Here is a 7874-nt window from a genome sequence, read left to right as displayed (position 1 = left end):
TCACCCGGAGGAAACCCACGCAGACACAGGAGAACACACCACACTCCTCACAGACAGTCACCCGGAGGAAACCCACGCAGACACAGGGAGAACACACCACACCCTCCTCACAGACAGTCACCCGGAGAAACCCACTGAGACACAGGGAGAACACACCACACTCCTCACAGACAGTCACCCGGAGGAAACCCACGCAGACACAGAGAGAACACACCACACTCCTCACAGACAGTCACCTGGAGCTGTGTGACTGCGACACTAACCTGCTGCACCACCGTACCCTATATTTGTATTACTATTGAAATATCATACGAACACATACAATTTAAAATATTTATATAATAGTTATATAAAACTTCTAAACATAACCTGATGATATGATTCATAACCAAAATAAATGTTTTATTCTTACAGTTATAATAAAAAAATCATAAGTAAATAAATAAATGATAAACATTTTCTGTAAATGTATTTTACAAAGTCAGAGCTGCTTCATCATCATCATTTTTATTTATGGTGCTGTTTCTATGCTCAAGGACGTTTGGCCAACTACGCTGAGCTTAGATCTACATTAACAACAATAAAGTCACGAAAGACTCGAAAGTCAGGGGGATTTACCAGTGAACACTGAACTGAAACACACACACACACAGAGAGAGAGAGAGAGAGAGAGAGAGAGAGAGAGAGAGAGAGAGAGAGAGAGAGAGAGAGAGGAGAGAGGGAGAGAGAGAGAGAGAGAGGAGAGTGAGAGAGAGACAGAAAAAAGGGAAAGAGAGGAGAGAGGGAGAGAGAGAGAGAGAGAGAGAAAAAAGGGAAAGGAGAGGAGAGAGGGAGAGAGAGAGAAAAAAGGGAAAGAGAGGAGAGAGAGAGAGAAAGAGACAGAAAAAAGGAAAGAGAGGAGAGAGAGAGAGTGTGTGTGAGAGAGAGAGAGAGAGACAGAAAAAAGGGAAAGGAGAGAGGAGAGAGGGAGAGAGAAGAGAGAGGAGAGTGAGAGAGAGAAAAAAAGGGAAAGAGAGAGGAGAGAGGGAGAGAGAAGAGACGAGAGTGAGAGAGAGAGACAGAAAAAAGGAAAGAGAGGAGAGAGAGAGAGAGAGAGGAGAGTGAGAGAGAGAGACAGAAAAAAGGGAAAGAGAGGAGAGAGGGAGAGAGAAAGAGAAAAAAGGGAAAGAGAGAGGAGAGAGAGAGACAGAAAAAAGGGAAAGAGAGGAGAGAGAGAGATAGAGAGAGAGAGTGTGTGAGAGAGAGAGAGAGAGGAGAGTGAGAGAGAGACAGAAAAAAGGGAAAGAGGAGAGAGGGAGAGAGAGAGAAAAAAGGGAAAGAGAGAGGAGAGAGAGAAAGAGACAGAAAAAAGGAAAGAGAGGAGAGAGAGATAGAGAGAGAGTGTGAGAGAGAGAGAGAGACAGAAAAAAGGGAAGAGAGAGGAGAGAGGGAGAGAGAAGAGAGAGGAGAGTGAGAGAGAAAAAAAAGGGAAAGAGAGAGGAGAGAGGAGAGAGGGAGAGAGAGAGAGAGAGAGAGAGAGAGAGAGAGAGAGAGAGAGAGAGAGAGAGACAGAGAGAGAGAGAGTATAGCATGGAGTATATACCCTCTCCACAGAAATGCATGGAATGAAATGGGGCACTTTGAAGCAGCTGTATAACATGTAATAACAGTATATGAACAGTGTATAACAGTGTAATTGAGTGATGGAGCACCATCCAATACAGTTGGAATGAGCTGAGACATCATCAATAATAGCGTGTCCCATAGGTATTACAAGTGTACATCAAGTACTTCTAGTACCAACATATACATAATAACATGTCTGACATGTATTACACACCGTAGCTTGTGGATGAGGCTCCATTCATGCGGCCTACCGGGGCTTGTGGGAAATATTTCAGCCTCTTAATTACAGGGTTCAGGCTTTTGGCTGGTGTTCTTTGCTGCGGTTTAAATTTGATTCAAATTAACACGAATATCCCTCCACAAATGCACATGATTTGAAAATGTTGGAGAGTATTGATGAACTTCCAGAACGATGAAGATAATGCCCTTCCATTGAAAAGTTAATGGGGGATAATTACAGAGACGCAGAAAGCCTCCTTTAATTCCCCACCAGCAATTAAGCCTCGGAAACACAATTATTATCCTAATTTACTTCCCTTTCGGAAACTGCCCGCTTCTGTCAAACCGTGGGCAACAGGCCATCCCTTATTTTTATTTAAGAATTTGCGCTCTACGATGATGAGCTGGGTTTTCGAAACTAAGTGTGTTAGCGATTCAGTGGAGCTGCTGCAGGCCTCCCACTGCAGCTGTAATATAATTACGGCTTCTTTTATTGATCTGAGCGTTTTATGACAGTGGGATTCACAACCCAACTGCCCTCATACACACAGACCTGTGTAGAACCATCTATAGCACAGACTCCATCAATCTACAGAACCCTTTCACTGGGCGAAGAACCGTTGAATTATGCAAGGGCTTCTTTGAGTGTTCAGGGTTCGATACAAATCCATTGTCTTTAGTTAATGCATCGTTAAAAGATTCCCCAGATTGATGGAAGATGTATTTTAAAACGGTAGATGGTTGAACACAGCACCAAACGTTTCTGCTGTTGTCAGGCTTTCTACCATTTTTTTAGAACCTTTTTTTTACAATACATGGTTATTTTACCAAGGAATCCTTGAAGAACCACGTTTTGTAAGAGTTTAATTCATGTAGACAGTCACCCGGAGGAAAACCACACAGACACAGGGAGAACACACCACACTCCTCACAGACAGTCACCCGGAGGAAAACCACACAGACACAGGGAGAACACACACCACTCCTCACAGACAGTCACCCGGAGGAAACCCACACAGACACAGAGAGAACACACCACACTCCTCACAGACAGTAACCCGGAGGAAACCCACACAGACACAGGGAGAACACACCACACTCCTCACAGACAGTCACCCAGAGGAAACCCTCACAGACACAGGGAGAACACACCACGCTCCTCACAGACAGTAACCCGGAGGAAACCCACACAGACACAGGGAGAACACACCACACTCCTCACAGACAGTCACCCAGAGGAAACCTTCACAGACACAGGGAGAACACACCACACTCCTCACAGACAGTCACCAGAGGAAACCCACGCAGACACAGGGAGAACACACCACGCTCCTCACAGACAGTAACCCGGAGGAAACCCACGCAGACACAGGGAGAACACACCACGCTCCTCACAGACAGTAACCCGGAGGAAACCCACGCAGACACAGGGAGAACACACCACGCTCCTCACAGACAGTCACCCGGAGGAAACCCACGCAGACACAGGGAGAACACACTCTATCAGATTACAGTCACCCGGAGGAAACCCACTCAGACACAGGGAGAACACACCACACTCCTCACAGAATGTCACCCGGAGGAAACCCATGCAGACACAGAGAGAACACACCACACTCCTCACAGACAGTCACCCAGAGGAAACCCTCACAGACACAGGGAGAACACACCACACTCCTCACAGACAGTCACCCGGAGGAAACCCATGCAGACACAGAGAGAACACACCACACTCCTCACAGACAGTCACCCAGAGGAAACCCATGCAGACACAGGGAGAACACACCACACTCCTCACAGACAGTAACCCGGAGGAAACCCACGCAGACACAGGGAGAACACACCACACTCCTCACAGACAGTCACCCAGAGGAAACCCACGCAGACACAGAGAGAACACACCACACTCCTCACAGACAGTCACCCGGAGGAAACCCACGCAGACACAGAGAGAACACACCACACTCCTCACAGACAGTCACCCGGAGGAAACCCATGCAGACACAGAGAGAACACACCCCCTCCTCACAGACAGTCACCCAGAGGAAACCCACGCAGACACAGGGAGAACACACCACACTCCTCACAGACAGTCACCCGGAGGAAACCCACGCAGACACAGAGAGAACACACCACACTCCTCACAGACAGTCACCCAGAGGAAACCCTCACAGACACAGGGAGAACACACCACACTCCTCACAGACAGTCACCCAGAGGAAACCCACGCAGACACAGAGAGAACACACCACACTCCTCACAGACAGTCACCCGGAGGAAACCCATGCAGACACAGAGAGAACACACCCCCTCCTCACAGACAGTCACCCAGAGGAAACCCACGCAGACACAGGGAGAACACACCACACTCCTCACAGACAGTCACCCGGAGGAAACCCACGCAGACACAGAGAGAACACACCACACTCCTCACAGACAGTCACCCAGAGGAAACCCTCACAGACACAGGGAGAACACACCACACTCCTCACAGACAGTCACCCGGAGGAAACCCACACAGACACAGAGAGAACACACCACACTCCTCACAGACAGTCACCTGGAGGAAACCCATGCAGACACAGAGAGAACACACCACACTCCTCACAGACAGTCACCTGGAGGAAACCCACGTAGACACAGAGAGAACACACCACACTCCTCACAGACAGTCACCTGGAGGAAACCCACACAGACATAGGGTGTCGTCTATGTAACGTACCAAAATGCTAACGACTATGCTTCTACCAAATGCTATGAGGTTTTATATCCTTCAAGGCTTCATTTGATTTTGACAGTGATTACAATATTGTGCTTTGGTTTTTAATTATAGGCTTCTAGGTCCCTTTCTCATTCAAAGAGATCGGAGCCTGGACTTGTACGAGGCAATGTAACCCTCCTGAACGCATCCCAGAGGTGGCTGCAAAGCAGACGGGTTTCTCTATAAGGACTCTGATGGAGCATCTCCTTTCTGGACATATTGTCTATAGCCGAGAAGCCTCCAGCTCCATCGGAGACGCAGGTGGTGGTTGCTCGGCAACCCAGCCGCATTTCTCCAGCTGTGTATGAAGTCCATGGGTGACAGACATAGGAAGTGATTCTCATGGGGGAGTTGGTCAAGCAGAATGTGGGACACGGTCCCCTCAAACAGACAGACAGGAACCGTGGAGCAGATAAAGTTACACATTAAAGCCTCTGCGACGGTCCAAATGCAGGCTGCCAGGAGAAAAAAAATGCCCAGTACATATATGAATATAGAGCTTTATGACTGACAAGGTTGTGGTGTGTTAATCTGCATTGTAATGGATGGGTGGATCAGACACAGCAGTAGCTCCTGGAGTTTTTAAACCCGGTGTCCACTCACTGTGGAGACACTCCTCCCTCGTTGGTAGATGTAAAGTCAGAGACAGTAGCTCATCTGTCGCTGCACAGTGTGTGTCGCTCGTCGTCTAGTCCTTCATCAGTGACACAGGACGCTGTCGGCTGGATGTTTTTGGTTCTTTGTTCAGCAGTGACACTGTGGGGTTTAAAAACTCCAGCAGCACTGCTGTGTCTGATCACACAGAACACACAGCGAGATTGATTGCAGCGGCTCTTGTCCTGGGTCAGCTTTTGATGTTTGGATGTTGGAAGCAGAAAAACGGGCGCGCACAAAGATCTGAGCCAATCGGAACAGGGCCTGTGTTGGTCATAATGTTTTGGTTGGAGCATATTCTTGTGAGGCGTCCAAAGCAGGAGCTCAGACATGCGAGAGGAGTGAAGGCTAACCCCCTGTAGCACAAACCGTGTGCCCATGCTGAGCCCTTAGGTCATTTACAGCCTTATGTAATACATATGGGACATATGTAAAATCTCCCTTACAGATATATGTCTTTCTAATAGACCCATGATTTTAATAAAAATACCTTCTAGTAAAAGTTATATAATAAAATATGAAATTAATCCATTTGCAAGAATGAGCGTTTTTTTTTCACGTCTGTCACTTTCATTCCATTTTGCCACCAATTATGATTTCTATTTCTGTCAATCTGTCACTCTGCTCTGTTTGTCTAACAAGTGTTGGCATGGAAACGGTCTGCAGGACTGGATGTGTGTGTGTGTGTGTGTATTAGTGTCATATGACCGTATTTGGGTATTTAAACATATGGGACGTATGACCTCATGCTGGAGTGTGTGTATAAGCCCCCGTCACGCTGAGACACCCTCCTCCAGCTCTGGGGCCCGATGTGTTGAGGCCAGTGGTCACTGAGCCAGGGGCTAGTTGTCACAGCGCCACTGGGGACAGCAGCGTCCAGCTGTCAGAGCCAGCTCAGCTTAAACCAGCACGACATTTCAAACCGAAACATCCTCCTCGTCTGCAGTGAATCATACACACACACACATATACACACACAGAAAGAGAGGCAGAGAGAGAAATGAGTGAGAAACTAAGAGACAAAGAGAGACAGAGAAACAGAGAGATAAAGAAAAAGAGGGAACGTATAATGGGTAACACCCCTACCCTCCTCATGATATGCTACACACTTAAAAATGATGGTTCTACAGGGCTTCTTTACTAAAGAAAACGGTTCTATACAGAACCCTGAACACTTGAAGAACCTTAGAACCTTTTGCATGATTAAAGCCTTCTTTGCATTGTGAAAGAGTTCTTCAGATCAATGGAGAATATGCTACAAATGGCTACAGATAGATCACCTTTCAGAAAATGGTTCCTCTACTGTTATGGTGTCATATAGGACACTTTTCTAAATAGGTGCTATATGTTGGACCATCTATAGCACATTCCCCATCAGTCTGAAGAACCCTGAAGTCATGCATAAAGTTCTCTGGGTGCTCAAGGTTCTGTAGAACCATTGTAGAACCTCCATTTTCAAGTGTGGGGCTTTTATTTCCAATTCAGACACAACAGACACTGCATGTTAAAGGCAACCACAGGCAAATCTACAGAACAACTAACTCCCGTCCTGTTTGTCGACCTTCAGAAGCTCTTCATCTTTTAAGGTGGAACCGTTTGTTTGAGTAAGACTCTGACTGCTGCACATGGCCGAGGTTTGACTTGCCTTTACATTTTTATTCACTGTTTGATTTACAACTTAATCTCGTTTGTAACCCGGGCCGTTTAGTTTTGTAGCGCTTTCGGTCTGTGTTTACTCTCAGCGCTGTCCTGATTTGGAGTCAGTTCCACCTTAAGTAGTCTCTGGTCTCGCATTGATACCAGACTCTCTACTGAGAGCATAACGTGGCCAAGAACCGCTTTCTACTGCTGGAAAAAAAAATTGACTGAAAAACCTGCCATTATGACATCATGTGTTAAACGAGGCTGCGAGCCAATCAGAATGCAGCTGACAGAATTCTGACAGTGAGGCCAATTAAATGCACTGAATGTATCAGTCAATCATTCTCTGTCAACTTTTTGCTGGAGCGTCTGTGGTTGAGAATGTACCTGTAAAAACAAGTCAATGTTGCCCACCCGAAGCAGAAATAGAGCAATACCTTCATCTCTTTTTTTTAATGCTTCTCAACATTTGGCGGTCTCTCCGCCATCTAAATGCCTCCGGATGCTGTTTCTAAGCCTTGGCTCCCCCAGCGACTCACAGAGGAAAAGCCAGTTTGGACAGAGACACTTTTATTTATTTTCCCAACTTACTGAGCTAGGGCTGCATACGAACACTGGAGCTTTTTCCCCAGTGTACAAACACACCAGTGAGGTTGCAAATCAAGAGAAAAAGAATCTATGTAGAATCTTTAATAGCTGCATGTGGGTTTGATACAGCCTGTGAGGTACTGGAGACCCTGGCCACTGCTTCCTGTGCGCACCATAAGCCATTTACTAATTGATTCTATTCTATTATGATACACACTTTCCTTACAATATCATGTCCTTGTGGGGCTTGTGTGTATAACCCATGTTTTGGGTACTGAACTGTTAAAGCCTATATTCAGACCCCGCTACGGGTGAGTTGAGAAGGTTCCGTAGTGAGAATGGTAATCCACAGAAGCTTAATTTAGTGGAAAATTAAATTGACATTGTGCAGACAGTCATAATAAGC

This window comes from Hoplias malabaricus, chromosome Y (assembly GCF_029633855.1).
Source record: "Hoplias malabaricus isolate fHopMal1 chromosome Y, fHopMal1.hap1, whole genome shotgun sequence".
NCBI classification, from domain to species: Eukaryota; Metazoa; Chordata; class Actinopteri; order Characiformes; family Erythrinidae; genus Hoplias; species Hoplias malabaricus.
This window is presented reverse-complemented; position numbering follows the sequence as displayed.